Below are 19,629 nucleotides of genomic sequence, written 5' to 3' on the forward strand. Positions count from 1 at the left end.
AAACAGCAGAACGTATCCGACGCCTGTAATAAATCTGAAGTCTCCTGAACATTCGTTTCAAGCCGCAGATAAGATACTACGAGAACGAAGGGGTTACCACCTCCTCGATTCCATGGATGAGCAAGAATTAGCCAGATCAGCCGTTCACTGGATTGACAGTCCTGAAAAATACGGTGATGAGACCGTAGCACACACGTTTCTCAATCTCAGTACAGATGAACAACGCTTAGCTGGAATCTATATGATTCAGCAACTCCTCATATTATATAAGTGCCAACATGCTGACCCTGGTCCTTTACCTGATATATTAACGGAACTACTCACAAACAGATGGAGAGGTTCTAGTAATAAGCTAATTAAAGAGATATTAGTGTCACGTAAACAGTATGTCCTTTTTGTAAGTCCGGATTCTCTCTCGCTGCCCCACAGAGAAAGAACGCCGTACTATATGGATAGACAAAATCCTTTACGAGAAGTGCACCCAATAAAAGGCGAAGACAATGAGTTTCACCGTGTATTTGTTTACACACCCATATCAAAAATGGAATTATTAGAAATGAAGAAAGTAGTACCTAGTCATGACAAAGACCCAGCGGGTTTCCACCGAGAAATTAAAGACATGTTACTGATGGGAGAGTACACCTTTCCTGATATTATGACGATATTAAAGGTGCTTTTGCCTGCTGGCATTTATGAAAAACTGAAAGAAAAAGAGTGGGAAGTAGGAGACCAAAAGATAGACTGGACAGCATTAGCAGAGGAAGAAAGGAGCCGAACTGCAGGTTCGGGGCTCGGGGATAAAGTTAAACTGTTACCAGGTTTACTAGTACAGGTACTGCCACGTTTATTAACTACAAAAAAGGAAGATTGGGGTGCAATCACAGCCTGCAAACAAAAGCAAGATGAAGACACAAGCGATTATTATGCTCGATTTGAAAAATGTTTTGGTATAAATAGTGGTATAAAAGCAAGTAGTGACTCATATCCACATTTATTTGTGACAAAATTGGTGGAAAATGCATTGCCTCCAGTGAAGAATAGAATATTGAAATTCGAGAGTACCTGGCAAAGTAACACTCCGTCGCAAATGCTACAAATGTTACAGTATCATCACAATAGAATTAGGGATGAACAAGAACACGAGCATAGACGCATGAAGGATACAAAAATGAAAATGCTAGTTTCTCAGACAGTACCAGCAGATGGTCACAAAAAGGGTGTGACACATTCTGGTGATTCTGCAGTCCCTGTAAAAGGAACCTGCAATTACTGTAAACAACTAGGCCATTATGTACATGATTGTCCAGTCCTGAAACGTAATATAGCTACGGGTATTGCAAAAGAGAGACCACGATTAGTTAGACAAGATCAGAATGAACAAGGACCTATGCAGCATGGACAGTCCATGCCAGTTCAGCAACAGTCCATGCCAGCCTCACAGCAACCCATACAGTTTGTGCCAGCTGCACCACCGTTGCCTGCTCCTGCCACACAAACAACAACACGACAAATGTATCAGACTGCACAGTATGAATACCCTGAATATCAGCATTACGCATGAACCAGCCTAGAGAGGGAAGTTGACTTACCGCTTATCGAGATTCCTGTAGATCAAGAAGGACCTTATGTACATAGTGAATTATTAGGTCAAGATAGAAAATTCTTACTCGATACAGGGGCAAGTCGAACAACTATAAAACGTAGTGAAGTTCCAGGGGCACCCCTCTCAGGCTCTCAAAATGTTTCCCTTGGTTTTTCGGGAAAACCTATTGTTAATGAAGTATCACAGCCTCTACCACTTACGATAGGACCTTTGACACGAACTACAGATTTATTGCTTACTAAATCATGCCCAGAAAATCTGTTAGGAATTAAAACTCTGAAAGCACTAGGAGCCATAATATGTTGTTCTCCGGAAGGAGTAAGGTTGTTTTTGCGGGATTTTAAAGGTCACTATGTGTCTAGAGACATGGATCCCCGACTACAGACTTTACCAGTACATCTATGGGCACAAGGCCCTACGGATGTTGGCTGCATGAACATTACACCCTATCGAGTTACATTGAAAGCAGGAGTGGTACTACCACGAATGCGACAATACAAGTTACCGCATGATGCTGTAGTGGCTTTGCTGAAAATCATTGATGAGCTGATTGCCCAGGGAGTAGTTATAGAAACAGACTCCAATATATGTAATTCACCGATAATTCCGATTCTTAAACGAACTGACCCTACTGCCCCACCAGTATACCGATTGGTTATTGATTTGCGTGAACTAAACAAGTGTATTGTACCACAATTCCCTGTGGTCCCTGATATATCATCATTGTTGACAGCAATTGATTCCGAAGCAACATTTTTTACTGTAATTGATCTCAAGAATGCTTTTTTCAGCGTCCCAATAGATCCGGAAAGCCAATACTTGTTCGGATTTAGTTTAAATGGGCGCAGCTTTAAATTCTCACGCGCTCCCCAAGGATTTACAGAAAGCCCCAGCATCTACAGCCAAGCACTGAAACGAGAACTTGACAGTATCCACATGCCAACAATACTGCACTGCTTCAATATGTCGATGATCTGCTGATCACCGCAAGAAGCGAGCCAGAATGTGAAAAGGCTTCTCTGACGGTTTTACATTTCCTAGCCGACAAGGGGCACAAGGTGTCCCCTTCTAAGCTGCAATTCTGTGTTCAGCGAGTTATTTATCTTGGTCACTCGCTGTCCAAGGAGGGAAGGCAGCTTACACCAGATCGCATCCAGTTAATTGCTAACATGTCAATACCCCAGACACAGAAGGAGGTGCGGGCTTTCATAGGCCTCACTTCATATTGTAGGCAGTGGATCCCTCAGTACGCATTTCTAGCAAAACCACTCATTCAGTTAACCACACAGGAGGCAGCCACATCGACTGTTCTCCCTTGGACTCAGGAACATACACAAGCTTTTGAAAGCCTAAAGGAAGCTTTATGTCAAGCACCTGTTTTAGCAACGCCATGTTATAGCAAACATTTTACACTTTTTGTTACAGAACGCGAAGGTACTGCCTTGTCAGTACTCACTCAGGATCAAGCAGGATCACGCAAGCCATGTGCTTATTTTTCCAGTACATTAGATCCCGTAGCTCAGGCTTTGCCTGCATGCCTGAAATCAGTGGCAGCGACAGCTTTAGCAATCAGACAAAGCGATGCCATAGTATTAGGACACCCATTGACAGTACAAGTACCACATGCAGTAGAGGTTCTTGTGAACCGAACACAAACACAACACTTGACCATAGCAAGACTTACCGGTTATGAACTGACATTGTTTCAACCACACATAGAGATCCGACGGTGTAATACATTGAATCCTGCTACACTATTACCTGTAATTGGAACAGACCCACTAGCTCATGATTGTGTTGAAATCATTGAAATAAAGACGAAACCTAGACAAGACTTGACAGACGTTCCATTGTTAGATCCAGACCTGACGTTGTATGTAGACGGATCGTGCATGAGAACAAGTACAGGAGATTTAGTGGCCGCGTATGCAGTCACAACAGACACTGAAGTTATTGAAACAAATTGTATAGATACTTTGTCAGCCCAAGCAGCAGAACTTATTGCTCTAACACAAGCCTGTATTCAAGCCACAAATAAGAAAGTTAATGTATACACTGACTCACGTTATGCATTCGGAGTTGTACACGACTTCGGCGTGCTGTGGCGAGAGAGAGGTTATTTAACCTCCCATGGTGCCCACATTCAGCACGGACCCCTCATTCATGCTTTGTTAGACGCAATACATCTACCCACTGCTATATCGATTATGAAATGTAAAGCACACACGAAGGTTACTGATACCATTTCTCAAGGCAATGATTTAGCTGACAAAACAGCTAAACAGACTGCTCAGAATCGCACGTTAGACATGACAAAGCCAATAGTTCAGACACCAACACAGTGTATGACAATTAAGGACCCCGCACTTGACGTAATTGACATACAGACACATGCCACAGCAGAAGAAATAAAGAAGTGGACTGAACTAGGAGGGATCCAGACAGATCAAGGATGGATGACGAAGGAGAAATCTGTATGGTTTCTCCCTGATTCCATGGTTCAAGCCATTATAGCTACAGTTCACAGTCCAGCACATTTAGGAGAGAAGGCTATGCTAGACAGCATTCAGCACATTTGGTTCAATAAACATTTACGAGCAGCAGCTAAACAAAAAGTTCGTACCTGTATGATATGTTGTCAGTTTAATCCAGGAAAGAGTGTTCCCGTAGAGCAGGGTGGATTTCAGCCTCCTGACCATCCTTTTGAAGTCCTCCAGATGGATTATATTCAGATGGAACGTTGTCGAGGATTCAAATATGTTCTCGTAGTTGTCTGCGCTCTCTCCCGTTGGACAGAGGCGTATCCCGTATCAGATTACACTGCCCCGACTACTGCCAAGCAGCTAATTAGAGAATTCTTCCCACGGTACGGTTTACCACGTGTTGTATATTCAGACAACGGTCAGCCTTTCTCATCCGAATTAATGAAACATGTCTCACTCTTGTTGGGATATCAGTGGAAATTCCACTGTGTCCGACACCCCGAGGCAGCAGGTCTCGTGGAACGACATAATCAACTTTTAAAAATCAGATTGTCTAAAATATGTCAGGAAAAGGGTGTGGACTGGATAGTAGCCTTACCAGTTGCGCTATTTTACATGAGGATGGTAGCACACTCTCGAACAGGGCTATCGCCTTATGAGGTGATCTTTGGTAGGCCACCGAATATGTGGGGGACGCCTATACCCCGTAAAATAACTGATGTTGACTGTAATATGCTGACAGATTACCTGGCTTCCTTGATGTCTGCACTACAATCTTGTCGTTCACAGGTAGTCGCAGCTTTTCCTGACAACACCGAGGTGAAACCTCATGACGTAATTCCCGGCGATTATGTTCTCGTCAGGAATTTTGATCGGAAAACCCAACTGGAGCCAAGGTGGAGGCTTCCTAAGTTGGTCCTGCTAACGACCAGAACAGCTGTGAAGATCGAAGGGAGGAAAGGCTGGGTGCACTCCAGCCATATAAAAAAATTTCATGGACTTCCTCCTGACACAAACAGTACTCCCCGTGTGTCTTCCCCCATTGACTCAAAGCTACCTTTGGCTGAGGCCAGTAGCACCGAACTCTATAAACAGAAACTCAGGTCCAGATCTAAACTGTCGGACGATTTGATTGTTTAAGTCCTCTCCAAGGTGAAGCGGTTGAATCTGTCCCGACATGTATCCCTTAGGTCTGAATCATGTAGAGTCCAGAATCATAATGAAACGACATGCTTATTGTAAATCACTGCGTAGCCACTGTATTGTGACTTTATTAATTTTGTTTTTCTTGAGTTTTTTAATAGTTACTGCAAGTATATTGTTGCATATGTATTATCCTGTTTCTAAACGTGCTTTCAATATAACTGATGAACATTCTTTTAGTGACCTACCGCCACATGAGTTGTCCTATAGACTTGCGCTGCGTAATAACACATTCATTAGTATGTTACATCATTTCCATCAGACTAGTAATGCCACCAATTGTTGGGTGTGTGGCCGACTCCCTCCCTATCAGAATACCAAAGGAGTTCTGCCTTTCTTTCCACATCCGTTCACACACAATGGCTCCTGTGGAGCATGGTTTAGTTTATTAAATTCCATAGACCCAGACACAGCAGTTTATCAACAACATTGGATATGGGGAAATTTGAATCTAGTTTTATTCAAAGTCTGTCACCCTAATAAGGAGGGTCACCCCAGTAGAACAGGAACTGATTTAGAAAATGAAGTGTATAAATTAGGTAATTTTACGCCTAATCTTATGATTTTGAATGTCAAATCCGAAGTTGAACTAATTCTGCCCACTATGTCAGTATTTCCAGTTAAGGGTGAATTATGTGTGAGAAAAGTTGGTTCCATACATATGGGCCATAGCCAATGCGTTACTATAGTAGAATATAGTGATCAAGGTAAATCTTCATTTAGAGCTTCTCGCCATTCTTACTTCATATGTGGCCAGACGGCATATATGCGTTTGCCTCTAGATTGGGATGGTACCTGTTACATAGCATTCCTTTTGCCACCTGTTTTCCTAGCTCCCCCTGATTATTATCGAAATGTTCATTTAGTACACAATAGAGAGCGAAGAGATCTCCCAGTTGTCGATTATACTGAGACAGCATGGGACAAATATGTAGATTTCAATAAAGGTATCTTTCCCTATATAGGTACTATATCAAATAGTAAGCTGATACGCAGACTCACCAAGACTCTTGAAGCTGTAGTAAACGAGACTATAGCCGCCCTAGGCAATCTGACAGAGGAACAATCAGCGATGAGAATTGTTGTTCTCCAGAATCGTCTTGTCCTTGACGTCATCCTGGTCGATAGGGGCGGAGCTTGCAGGGTCATCGGATCCAGCTGCTGCATATTCATACCAGAAAATTCGCCATCTGTATATAAAGCTATAACACGCCTTCATAAGATTGTAAGCCAGATACACGAGAATCCAGGCACTTGGACGTGGTCCGGGTGGTTTTGGAGTGTGATATCAGCCTGGGGATGGAGAGTTCTATCCTTCCTAGGTATTGGCCTTCTCATACTATTCAGTTGCTGTCTATGTCTACAATGTGGACCAGCGATTTGTGGTCTGTGTGCCACATCGTGTATTCCCCCACCAAGGTCTCGTTCAGAATGCCGGAAGAAGAAGGAAGAAGAAATGATGCTCCATGAGCAAATCGATGGAATAATGAAGATTGATGTCTCTTGAAGGGCAAGAAGGGGACAAGGAGGGAATGTGGAAATGTGGATTTTCCTGATCAGTTATGTCCCCTATCTTGGACCCCAACGGTTCTATATGCATGTTACAAGTACATGTATGTTCCCTCCAGTTCCAGTTTCTAAGACGCAAACATATGTGTGTCTTCCGTCGACATGTTCTCTGTCAGATCCGCCATCAATGGGCTGGATATTCGATTCCTAAGTATGAAAGGCCACCGACTTTATATGGCTAAGTTACTCCATTTTTACAGTTCAGGCAAGTAGGCCCGATTCTGTCCTCAAAGCCTTTCCCTGCTCTCTGTCTCTGACAGCTTCAGCTTGAGCTCGCATCTGTATCCATGAACTTTGTCCTACTCCCTGTGCAGCTAACAATGTCTGCCTCGGCCAGTTTTCGCCTGTCTGCCAAGAAGTTGTATTTCACCTTCGAATTATCTATTTTGCTCTTCAGCCGATGCATTCCTGTCAAGTGATTTAGGTAAACATTTCCTTTAGCTCACAAGCAAGGACTCAGCCTTTCCGTCCTCCTGCAAGTGATTCATAGCCCTGCTGCCATGGAAAGTTTTCTGCCCCTCGCATCTCATATAGACACTTAGACGCTTGTACACGCACACACAGTTAGTATAGAATAGATTCTGTCCGAGAGTCCTTCCTTGTGGATAACATAGTTCTCCAAACATAGGATGGTAGATATGATTTGGGATTAGGTTGACTTGACCCCCCAGACTTCTCGTCTCCACATGTAGAGCTAAATGTCAAGTCCCCTTCACCCCCTAGTTGCACGTCAATTACACGTCATGCTGCTGCGCGCGCATCTATGCCAAGTATTATCTTATAGATCCACCTATGTCTGATAATGCAAACCAATCATGTTTCTTTTATTCCTTATTACGCCTAGTTTCGATTACGTACCTGTTTTGTCACTCTTCTTATCAAATGTTACGCCTTCTACATTCGTTTCATTGTAATGCACTTATTATAAAAATACATGTCTGTCAATAAATTATTGTACTTCACTTCCTGAACCCTCGTGGTGACGGAACCTGAAGGCCGCGACTCGAGTCGGCCATTTTGAATGGAATAAAGCCCATTTAGAAAACCTCTTATACCACGGATTCTGCCTCTTGTTATTTTGAGCTATTTTACTTTATTTTAGGATTCCGTATGAAATTCAGTCCGGTATTTTATTTACCACACCTTAGCCAGATTTTTGCATTCATTTTCATCTGTAGAATTTTTAATGGTCATCCCTAGGGTGTTTGCCTTATTCTGGTGGCAATTGTCATAATTATTATGCAAGTCACAGTCATACAATGGGGTATCTGTCAGTGTTCCCCACTGTTTCTGACAGATATGGTTTCCCTATATCAGATCCCCACAGTATTGTCAGACTCTCCCAAACTGGGAGGCCTTCCAACCGACTGACAGAGCATCCTTCTACTTTCATTCCAGCCCCCCTAAAATTGTGGTCCACTTATGTGGGCAACCTCTCCCTTTGTACACCACTTTCTCTTCCTGCAATCACCAATACATATTGGTTTCCCAATCCCGGGATGTGGACCCCGCCTCCGCCCTCCATTTTCTATCAATGCTACATTTGGCCACCATGAGGCTTAATGTGACCCACAGTCGTTATTATTATTATTATTTGGGAAATTTATAAAGCGCACAGCGGCCCCAACGGGGCGTCCCGGCGCTGAAACAATGAAAAACAAAGGGAGGTCGTAGGGGCAGATATCCAAATTTATGAGGAGAACAGATGTGTTTTCAGGGATTTACGGAAAACTAATTCAGTCTGACAGGTGCGTAAGGCTAATGGAAGTTTGTTCCAGCACTGAGAGGTACAGACCTCAAAGGTTTTGCCACCGGCCCGAGATCGTTTACATCGGGGGGTTTCCAGGAAATGGAGGGTATTGGACCGTAGAGTCCTGGAGTTGGCATAAGGTCGAAGAATGTTTTTGAGGTGTGCCGATCCCTTGCCTTTTGAAGCTCGAAAGGCCAGAGTCATGGCCTTGAATACACATCTTTTTGCTATGGGCAGCCAATGTAACTTACGGAGATGAGGAGTAATATGGTGTCTGGCCGGGATTCTCTCAACCAGCCGTGCGGCGGCGTTTTGGACCGTCTGGAGCTTGTGGCAGAGGCCCGCTGTGATACCAAGGTAGAGAGCATTAGCATAATCAAGATGGGATATGATCAGGGCCTGGATCACAGTCTTACGGCAGTCTGCCGGCAGATAATTGATGAGGCGTTTTATGATTCTAATCTTGGCGAAACAGGAGGTTGCTACTGTTTGCACCTGATTTTTGAAGCTAAGTTGAGTGTCCCAGCGGACTCCGAGATTTCTCACCGAGTCTTTAGGGATGGGAGCTAAGCTTAAGTCTTACTGGAATCCAAGGGGGATGATGTGTTGAAAAAAAGGATCTCTGTTTTACCGGCGTTGAGCCGGAGGGAATTGGTATCCATCCAGCTTGAGATGTCCCTGAGACAGGATTTCAAAGGATCAAAAGCAGAGGCAGAGTGAGAATCGAAAGTGAAAAGAAGCTGGATGTCATCAGCGTAGGAGGTAGATTTGATCCCCGTCTGTGCAATCAACTTGGCCAGAGGGGTGAAATACACGTTAAAAAGGAGCGGGCTCAGGGAAGAGCCTTGTGGGACTCCCCATTTGAGTGGTCTGGCCAGAGAAGAAAAAGGGGGTGTGAAAACCTGCTGTGTGCGGTCCGAAAGGTAGGATGAAAACCATTTCAGGACAGCTCCACCCAGCCCAAGGTCCTCCAGTCTTCCCAGCAGGATTTTGTGAGAGACGGTGTCGAATGCTGCCGATAAATCCAGCAGCACCAACACCGCCCTCGATCCCTGGTCAAGCGTCCACCTCACCGAGTCGGCCATTTCGATAAGGGCCGACTCGGTGCTGTGGCCCGACCTAAAGCCGTGCTGGGAGTCGTGGAGAAGACCATGGGTTTCAATGTATTTCGACAGCTGGGAATGTGCCAGTCTTTCCAATATCTTGGCTGGGGCAGGCAGGAGAGAAATAGGCCTGTAGTTACTGGGATTGTCTGGATCTAGGTTAGGTTTCTTTAGGATGGGAACTAAGGAGGCAAGTTTCCATTTGGCAGGGAAACAGCCCGTTCTGAATGAATCATTCCAGATGAGATTGAGGTAGGGGTTGAGAAGGGGTGCATGTTTTTTATAGAGCTTGGCCGGCCAGGGGTCTTTGGGTGAGCCTGATTTGCATTTGGTTAGTTCGGCCAGAGAGTCTACTTCTGATATGGTGTCAAATTCGAATAGGGTAGGTAGCTGTGGCGAGGGGGTAGAAAGTTTCTTTTTTTGCCCTGCGGTTTTGGGGAGGGGGAAAGAGGAGTAGATGTCCTCAATCTTATCCTCAAAGAATTTAGAGAGTTTGTCGCAAAGCGACTGGGAGGCAGGCTGAGTACGAGTCAGCGCAATGGGGGTTAGTGAAGGATCTCACTATGTTGAAAATTTCCCTAGGGCCATTACTGGCAAGTTGGATTCGGGATGCCAGAAAATCACGTTTGTGTCTTTCAATCATTCTCCGATATTCTTTAAGGGCTGATTTGTAGGTGATTTTGCTGTCAAGGGAGAAGTTGAGTCTCCAAAGGCGTTCGAGGGATTTACAAGAGGCCTTTTTCTGCCGCAGCTCATCAGAGTACCATGGTGCGGAGGGTGTCGCCCTGTAGGTTTTTATGGGTTTGCTGGGAGCTAAGGCATCCAAGGCCTGAGTAATCCATGAGTCCAGATTATCGATCAATATGTCCGGATCGGACGACAGACAAGGAGGAAAGTTTTTGAGGTGTCCCAGGAGTGATTCAGGAGTGATGCAACTCCAGTTTCTACCTGATGATTTAGGGGTGATGGCAGGTCTAGCGTGGCGGGTGATGTCAATCTCGAAAGGGATGAGGAAGTGATCCGACCATATAACCGGGATGGGAGATGTGACTCGGATAGATGGTAGATTGGAACAGATCAGATCCAAAGTATGACCGGCTTTATGGGTAGGTAGAGTAACTGTTTGGACAAGCTTACAAGCGGCTAGCGTCGAAATGAAATTACTGCTGTGGGGGCAGGAATCATTATCGACGTGGAGATTAAAGTCTCCTAGAGCGGTGAAATTGGCGTATCGTGTGCTAAGCTGAGTAAGATAGTCCGCCAGTGCCAGTAAGTGAGAGACATTGGAATGCGGGGGGCGGTAAATAAGAATTCCAGAACAAGAAGAGGATGGGGAGATTTGGACGTTGAAGGGGAGACCTTCAATGCTGTCAATTTGGTCAAATGGGGGAAGGGAGACCGCCCATTTGGATTTATGAATTAATGCAACACCACCCCCGGATTCGTTGCCCAAACGTTTGATTTGTTGTCTCCCAAATATTTAATAAACACCATTGAGGCAAAGCCTCCACCTGTTTCCCACACAGTGTCATTGTACATGTTACAATTGCCTTCCAATTCAATTCAATTCAAATAGACTTTATTCGGATTTCAAAAATCATCCATAAAAGCACAAGATCCAAGTTAAAATACACAATTTGATACTTCGATTTCGGGCCACTATTTATGATAGGTAACAAAAAATATGACTTACAAAAACAACAAATAAAATACAAATATACTTTCCTACTAAGCTATGCATATACATACAAAATATAAAAATATGCTGAGATGTAACCTCTGGTTTTATAGGAGCAAGGCAGACATGTTGCATTATGTTTATACATATTAGGCCTTAAAGTGCAAAATGCATATGTAAACTAGTATAGTACGTTAAGTTTGTGCAAATTAGGCTTCAAAGTGCAAAAATGCATATGTAAACAGATGCAAAGCATTAAATGTATGTAAATTAGGTTTTGATGTGCAAGATACAAAATAAAATTACTCGATTTTTAAAGACCTGCGTGAACGTACAATTGCATTGAGGAAGCCAGTAACTCTAAAAATTAATTCATCTGATTCAAGCATTAAAAAGTGTCTAAAAGCATGATTGTGATCAGTTAGATTGTATTTCCTGCAATTGCCTTCCAGTATGTCTGAATCATTAGACAATTCCACCACATGTGTAGAAATGTGCCCTCTTGGCGCAGTTCCGAGGTCATTTTGTTGACTCAAGTATGCTCATTTTTACTAGTGTTGTGCATGTGTAATATGTCCTGTGTAGGATCTTTAGTTGGACCAATCTGAATCGGGATCATATGGCCACCTCCCGTGGTGATGCAAGCGCCTCCAGCCACTCCTTATGACTCAAGTCCCCTAGGTCTTCCACCCATTTGGCCCACACTTTCTCCAAGATGTCAGGGGAATCGTTAAGTATTTTTTGATAGGCTAAAGATAACCTGTCCTCCAGAGGGGAGGAGACTGGGAGATCCGTACCTTTCGAAATGGCCAGTTCTAGAGCATGCCTTATCTGAATATAGCAGAAGGTTTCGGACGACTCCAACTCGTAGTCCCTTTGAAGGCCGACAAAGGGCCTAACCTTCCCATTCACCCAAAGGTCACCCACCCTTGAGAGGCCAATAAGGTCCCATTTAACAAAACCTGGGTAGTTCACCAGAAATCCCGACCGTGCCATGTACCATAGTGGAGTGGCCTGGGTAATTTTCTCTCACCACCCTAGAGCCACTGACGCTGTATGCCATATCTTAATTGCGCTTGATGTTGGTGTGGCTACTGGCGTTCCTCGTTTGCCTCCATAGATGGCCCTAAAGCATCCCCTCGACCTCATAATGTGTTGGTCCATTCTATAGGCTGGTACTTCATGTGCTGTATGTACCCACTGATTGATCACTATAAGGTGCACTACCCAGTAATAATATTGGAGTGCCGGCAGTGCGACACCTCTATCATACTAGGTTTTAGTCAATTTGGTCAACGCTATTCGATGAGTTCCTCCATCCCAGAGAAGTGTCTGTACCTCTGTTTTCAGAAGTATGTAGGAGAGACCAAATAGGGCGTATTTTGCATAATGTACAAGAAGCCGGGCAGCGCCATCATTTTGTATAAAGAGGCCCTGCCTAACAGTGACAGGGGCAAAGACATCCAATGTTGGACATTCTCCCAAAGATGACTTAGGTGGGGGACTTAGTTGAATTAATCAAAGACCACTTGGACCCTAGTGAGATAAATTCCCAAATATTGGAATCCTTCTGTTACAGCTTTTGCTGTACATGTTCTGGGAAGTTTCAGTCTAGGGTCATAGAGGATGTATACCAGCGATTTTTCCCATTTTTATGGTGTAACTGGAGTTATTTTGATACAGGGTAAAGATATGGAGCACCCTTTGTAGGGAGGAGTAATGTTTCGCCAAGTAGAGAAGGATGCCGTCCGCATAAAGGGAGACTCTATGCTCCCAATCTGCAGTCCATCTAAGTCCCCTAATAAGCGGGTCTCTTCGTATCTACACTGCTAATGGTTCCAGGACCAGCGCAAATATCAATGGAGAGAGGGAACATCCCTGTCTTGTCCCTCTTTGTAATTTAAACACCGCAGACCGCCCCCATTAACCATCACTTGTGCTAAAGGTTCCGCATATAGCAGTCGGACCCATGCAAAAAACTTTACCCCAAACCCTTGTCTCTCGAGGACAGTGAATACGAAGGGCCCTTGATGTCAAACGCCTTCTTAGTGTCTAAGGACACCACAACAGCGTCTTCTCGATTGCCGTCAGCTCTCCCCAGTACTCCCTGAAATCGCTGCAAGTTAACTGCGGTGTTTCTAGGCATAAAGCCTGACTGGTCAGGGTGCATTAGTTTATGTAGCATTGGAGCCAGTCGGGTTGCCAACACTTTCACTAAAACCTTGACCTCTGCATTTAGTAGGGAGATTGGTCTGTAAGACGCACAACTCCTGGGTGGTTTCCCAGTCTTGTGTATCACTACTATATTTGCAAGCCTTTCATTTTCGGGTAATTTCCCGATTTTAAGACTTTCCTGGTACATCTTCATTAAGTATGGGTCAGTGTTGGATGCTGTTAGATTATGTAGTTCAATCGGTAAGCCATTCGGGCCCATTGCTTTTAATGATCGGATAGCATGTACTACTTCACTGTCTATAAGGTCTGCTTCTAAACTATCCTAGTCTGTTGCCTCCAGTGAGGGCATATTAAGAGTTTCCAATAATTCCCTCGCTTCTATTTGTGTGATGCAAGTCGATGGCGTGTACAATTGCCTACAGTAGGCTGCGAAGGTGTCGGCTATTCCCTGTCGGTCCCTCACTGTCCCCCCCACCTAGAGTGATCTAAAATACCCATTTGGAAGCCTCTTCTCTCTTGTCCAAACATGCCAGGAGCTTGCCCGCTCCATCCTCCACCTCATACAAGCGAAGCAAGGTCGCTCGGTGTCTGGCCGTTATTTAACATCCTCAGCAATATCTCTATATTCTTTTTAATTCATAGCCTATGCTGTGCATCTGTTGGATCTGGCAGTAGCAGTTCAGGCTCTAATTTTAGGATTTCTCCTTCTATGTCTTCCAGCAGTTTCTGCTTTTCTTTATGTCTTGCAATCAAAGAAACCCCCTGGCCTCTAACTACCATCTTGTAGGCCTCCCATTAGACCTGGGCGAATTCCTCGTTTTATTCAAAATAACAGGTCGTCGCCTTTTGCAGACCAGCTCAGATTAGCGGTACTTTCAGGTACCCTGGATTTAGTGCCATTATATTATTACTGGATGAGAGTTTGTTGCCATAAGTAGTACAGATCAGAGAATGATCAGATGGGTCATCTCCCCAAACCCTGGAAGTTGTCAAGCCAACCCAAATATGTAGTCTATGCGGGACAAACTCCTATGTACCCCAGATTGGAAGGTGTACTGGCCGGTTAGTGGATACTGCATCCGCCATACATATACCAGGCCAATTGCCGACAAAAAATCTGCTAGAATCTTCCCGGAGGGATCTTTCTGTCTTGCCAGCAGGCGGTCCATTTCCCCATTGTGCGCTGTGTTACAGTCTCCCCCAATGAGAAGCTCTCCCTGTGACAGAGTGACTGTATGTGAGCCGAGGTCTGCAAGTGTGGGAGTATGGAGTCTTAGGGTGATGTAAAGGGACATATTATTAAATGGACGGCCCTCACAGTATCCCAATAGTGTTATTTAACGGCTATCGGAATCATCCGCACGCTTCTCGACCAAGCTACACTGCGGCCCTCATCCAACTAAACCTCTGCAGCCTTCAACACAGTCTCCCACCGCACTCTTGCAGCCAAACTCCACAACACCGGTATACAGGGAACCGCACTCGACTGGCTCTGCTCCTTCCTAGCCGGCAGAACCCAAATTATCAGACTCCTGCCTTTCCTCTCCGAACCCACAGAGATCAACTGCAGTGAACCCCAAGGACCATTGCTCAGTCCCATGCTCTTCAACCTCTACATGGCCCCCCTCTCCGCCATCGTCAGACAGAATGGACTCAGCAAAGTGTCCTACGCTGATGACACCCAGCTCATCCTCTCCCTAACGAAAGACCCTGAAGCCACCAGAATCAGCTTGCAGGAAGGAATGAAAGACGTTGCAGCCGGGATGAGCAGCAGCTGTCTGAAGCTCAACTCGGAGAAGACAGAAGTCCTCGTCCTTGGACTCACCCCCTCAGCTTGAGACATCACCTGGTGGCACACCACCTTTGGCAACCCTCCCTACCCACAGTCCACACCTGGAACCTCTGCATCATACTCGACTCCTCCCTCACCATGACCCGCCAGATCAACGCCGTCAACTCCACCTGCTTCAACAGCCTCTGCATCCTTCGCAAGACCTTCAAGTGGATCCCCCCCGAAGCCAGAAAGACTGTCAGCCACGAACTCATAACAAGCAGACTGGACCACAGAACCGCCCTCTATGCTGGAATGAATAAATCCCAGCTACACAAACTCCAGACCATTCAGAACACCGTGGCCAGACTCTTCCTTGGCATCCCAAGACATGAGCACATCACCCGACACCTGTGAGACCTCCACTGGCTCCCCATCAAGAAGAGAGTAACCTTCAAGCTACTCACCCACGCCTACAAATCTCTCAACAACACCGGACCCAAATACCTTAGCCAAAGAGTCTCCTTCCATGTACCCAAAAGAAACCTTTGCTCTGCCAACCTCGCCCTAGCAGAAACCCAGCACATCCGCAGAACCAGAGCGGGTGGAAGAACCTTCTCCAACATCGCGGTCAAGGCCTGGAACATGCTCCCAGTCAACATTAGATGCTCCCCTACTCTGCACACCTTCAGGAAGACCCTCAAGACCTGGCTCTTCAGCTGACCCGGAGCTGCACCCCCCCCAGCACCTTGAGACCCTCACGGGTAAGTAGCACGCTTCACAATTCCCTGATTGATTAATGTGTGACCTTTTGTATGGTAAATGGAAAGGATTATCGCAAGATGATACCCACCCCTCTGGAAGCCCTGGTGTAGCCTGCATGTGCTACCAATTTGTAGCCTCATCTATTGAGTGTACAATAAGTGGTCCTTCGTAGGTGAGTTTCCTGTATCAGGACTATATCTGGTGAATGGCGTTTCAGGTATTGCAGCACTAATCCCCTTTTAATTGTATCCCCCAGCCCAGTCACATTCCAAGAAAGGATTTTGAAGTTACCGGACACTTGTACCGTATTCATATTGCCATGCATCTATAATGTTTGGATATTCAGCCCGGGGACCGGCAATCTCCGAGGAGACCCCATTTATATCGATAAGTAATTGAGCGCAATGGGGAGCAGCTGGGGGGATCTTTGCATAGGCTCTCAGTGCCATCTGAGAGAAGTTCTGTTCAGCTACGCTCTGCTGTTTAAGACATGTGTTGTGTGTCAGTATCACTCTGATTAATATGCTACCCCATAGAAATATATTTATTCAACTAACATTACATTTCCCTCCCTCCCCCATCCCCGCCTAACTGCATCGTGGACTTAAAACTTCCCACCCTCCAACTTGCAGAGCGCCTGGGTACCCCACCCCTCACCTCCTAGTGTCAGGGGGCGTGTCTCAACCAGCCAACCACCCGTTGCGCCCCCCCACCTGTACCTGCAAAAACCTTTTACCAAACAGCAACATTTAAATTAGGATCCAGTAGGATTGTAGGTCCTCCCATTAGTTCTTCACAGAGTCGACCACTCCGAGTCTTGAAGCCCAATAGCCGGGGTTCTGAGAGTGTTGTGACATTTGCAAATAACAAGCACCCATGGGGTCTAACCTTCGCTCTTCCATCCAAGGCATTGTCCAACATCACATGAGGCAGACACACCCTGAGTTCTTGACAAGTGTCAACTGATGCGGATGAAAATCTTACAACGGTGAGGAGTCTGGGGCTCCCACGTCAGCTGTAGTCGCCTTCCAATTCTGTTGCAGTTCCTGGTATCGCTTCTCCTTGTTTCTTCTCTATTGGCGTGCATTGGATCGTCTATTCCCAGGTTGTCGCCAGCCATTCCCAGGTTTCCTCTTGGCGAGTCAAAGAACCACAACTTTCCCTTTGCTATCACACGGAGTCTGGCCGGAAACAGCATTGCGTATTTTAGTTCTTTTTTATGGAGCACCCTCTTAACCTGCAAAAAGAAGCAACGCAGCTTTCTTGGGCCTTGATTGTAACTTCCGGGAAGAAGGTGACTGTGGCATTGTCATATTTTAATGGGGGAGCGGAGCGAGCAGTTTGTCATATTACATCTCTGTCAATACAGTTGAAAATTCTCACCAATATTGGACGTAGAATTGCCACTGGCCATGGTGGGCCCCCAGGAAACGGTGGAGCTGTTCCTCTGAGAAGTATTTGGAAAGACAGTGAGCTGTAAGTGTTTTATGATGAGGTCCTCAACAAGCAGGCCCGTGGCTGGGTCTTCCGCCCACTCTGGAACCTCCAAGATTCTCACTTTAGTTCTGCGTGGACGCCCTTAAAAATCTTCCAGTTTAACCTCCAGAGTTGAGGATGTGGTCTGGAGTTCTTTCACGTGAGTTTCAAGTGCCTTTGTAGAGGATTGGAGGATAGTTATTGAGTCTTCAGTGGCTTTTACACGGTCACCCAAGTTACAAAGGTCTGCATGCATTAATGTTACTTCCGATGCGACCATGTCAATCTTGTTTTCTACAGCAGACTGGACTCCTTGAATCGCCTCCATTATGTCCTGTAACGTGTGGGCCCCCTCCTCAGCCACCGATTTTTGCCGCAGATCACCTCCAACACGCTATCTGGCTTAGGCGGCTCAAATTTGTTAAGTTTTGTTTGATGCATCACCTTGGGTCCCTTGTGACCCGACATCACATTTGATCCAATCTTATCTGCCTCTAATAATAGGGCCTTTGTCTCTGGAGCGCTTGGTCTAAACCCAACGCTGGTGAGGACATGTGAAAGCTAGGCCGAGCGAATGGCAAGCAGGCATCAATATACGGTGTCTATGGCTTGGGCCTTGTCTCCACGTTTAATGTATTGCAGAGAAAAAGAACGTCTTCCTTCTCCTAGATGTCAAAGTTCCAGGCTGGAGCGTTGTTGTAGAACCACGTACAGAACGGAAAAGACCAGGGGAGATTCCCTCCTGCTTCACCGTCTTGGGGATCAACCCCTCTCCGGTCTCCACGATCGAGGCCTCACCTTCTCTTTTCTCCCTGTGGCGTGGTCTGCCTGCTGGCTCCTTGCTTTGGTGTCCCACACACGCCGCCACGGTCCGCAGCACTGCCCTGCTTCTATGTCTCAGGCTCGGTAGTCGACCGCGCCCACCGCCGGCATCTCCTTGCGACTCACTAGTCAATTGCAGCCGGGTTCAGCCGCACTCTTCAGCACATAGTCCACCGCCCACCACATCTCAAAGGGCAGGGCCGCCGCATTGCTTCTTCCTCGGCCCCAGTTGGGATCCCAAGTCCGGAGCCCCATGCCGACTGCCGCTGCAGCAGTCGTGTCAGTGCTATGATGTTCAGGGCTGCTTCCTGCAGTTGCGGACGGGCGCCAGTGGAATCGCCTTAGGGCCCCCTCCTCTCACCAGGGCCCACTTTCACCATCACAGGCAGTCTCTTGGAAGAGGATCGATACGGGGGTCGTGAATGCCGCCAAACCGCTCAGTTCGGTGCGGGGGGGGGCCCCCAGCACTCCTTCATTGTGTGTCATTCGGATGATGAAACGGATATATGGGGGTTTACGACGGGTGTCCGCGGAAGCTCGTTCAAGGTACGGCCATCTTGATTGGCTACAAGCCACGCCCATCCTAGTCGCAAACTTAAACTCTTTAAACATGTTGAGACCTTGAGGGAACACTATAGTAGTCTTCTTCAAATGCAAAACTATATATTATCAAAATATTGTGAAATAATATGTATTTTCCTAGCTACTCACCCTATGAATATCCAGTCTGTTTCTAATTATATAATCTAAGAGCTTGGCTGACAATGCAACTTAATATGGAACAATATTGTCATCAATAGCTGATCTTTACCTTCTGCAGTTCAGGAAGTGATTCAAAAAAGATTTGCACAGAACATTACTATCCATGAAAGAGCGTAATTAATAAGTGTCTGCAATTGTATGTGAATATGTAGAGGATGGTAATGGGTTCTCTACAGTTCGTTTTGTTGGAGCATGTGACTGTGGTCTAGTGGTCCTTTGCTAAGGACCCTTATACACACATATTGAACTTGGTGCACTCCATGACTTCTGGGAGCAAAAGCATGTATGCGTTATAGTGCGCTGCTAACCATAGTTCTAGTGTGATGGTGCTTTTTTGGTCAGGATAAAATTGAAGTAGCCATGGTGGAAAAGGTGAGCAACTCAGAATGGAGTCATTTTGTGATTCCGGGAAAGTATTGTTCGACATTTCGGCTTCCATTCCTAGACACCTTGTAATAGTAATTGGAGA

The 19,629-nt window shown here is 45.7% G+C and overlaps 1 long non-coding RNA gene across 1 annotated transcript in view; it reads right to left on the reverse strand.

Annotated features, from left to right (window-relative positions):
* LOC146863987 (uncharacterized) overlaps nt 1-19,629 on the reverse strand; it is a 481,032-nt gene that overhangs the window by 12,374 nt on the left and 449,029 nt on the right. The gene's annotated exons all lie outside the window — the stretch shown is intronic.

The sequence above is a fragment of the Triturus cristatus genome, chromosome 2_1, assembly GCF_964204655.1.
Source record: "Triturus cristatus chromosome 2_1, aTriCri1.1, whole genome shotgun sequence".
NCBI classification, from domain to species: domain Eukaryota; kingdom Metazoa; phylum Chordata; class Amphibia; order Caudata; family Salamandridae; genus Triturus; species Triturus cristatus.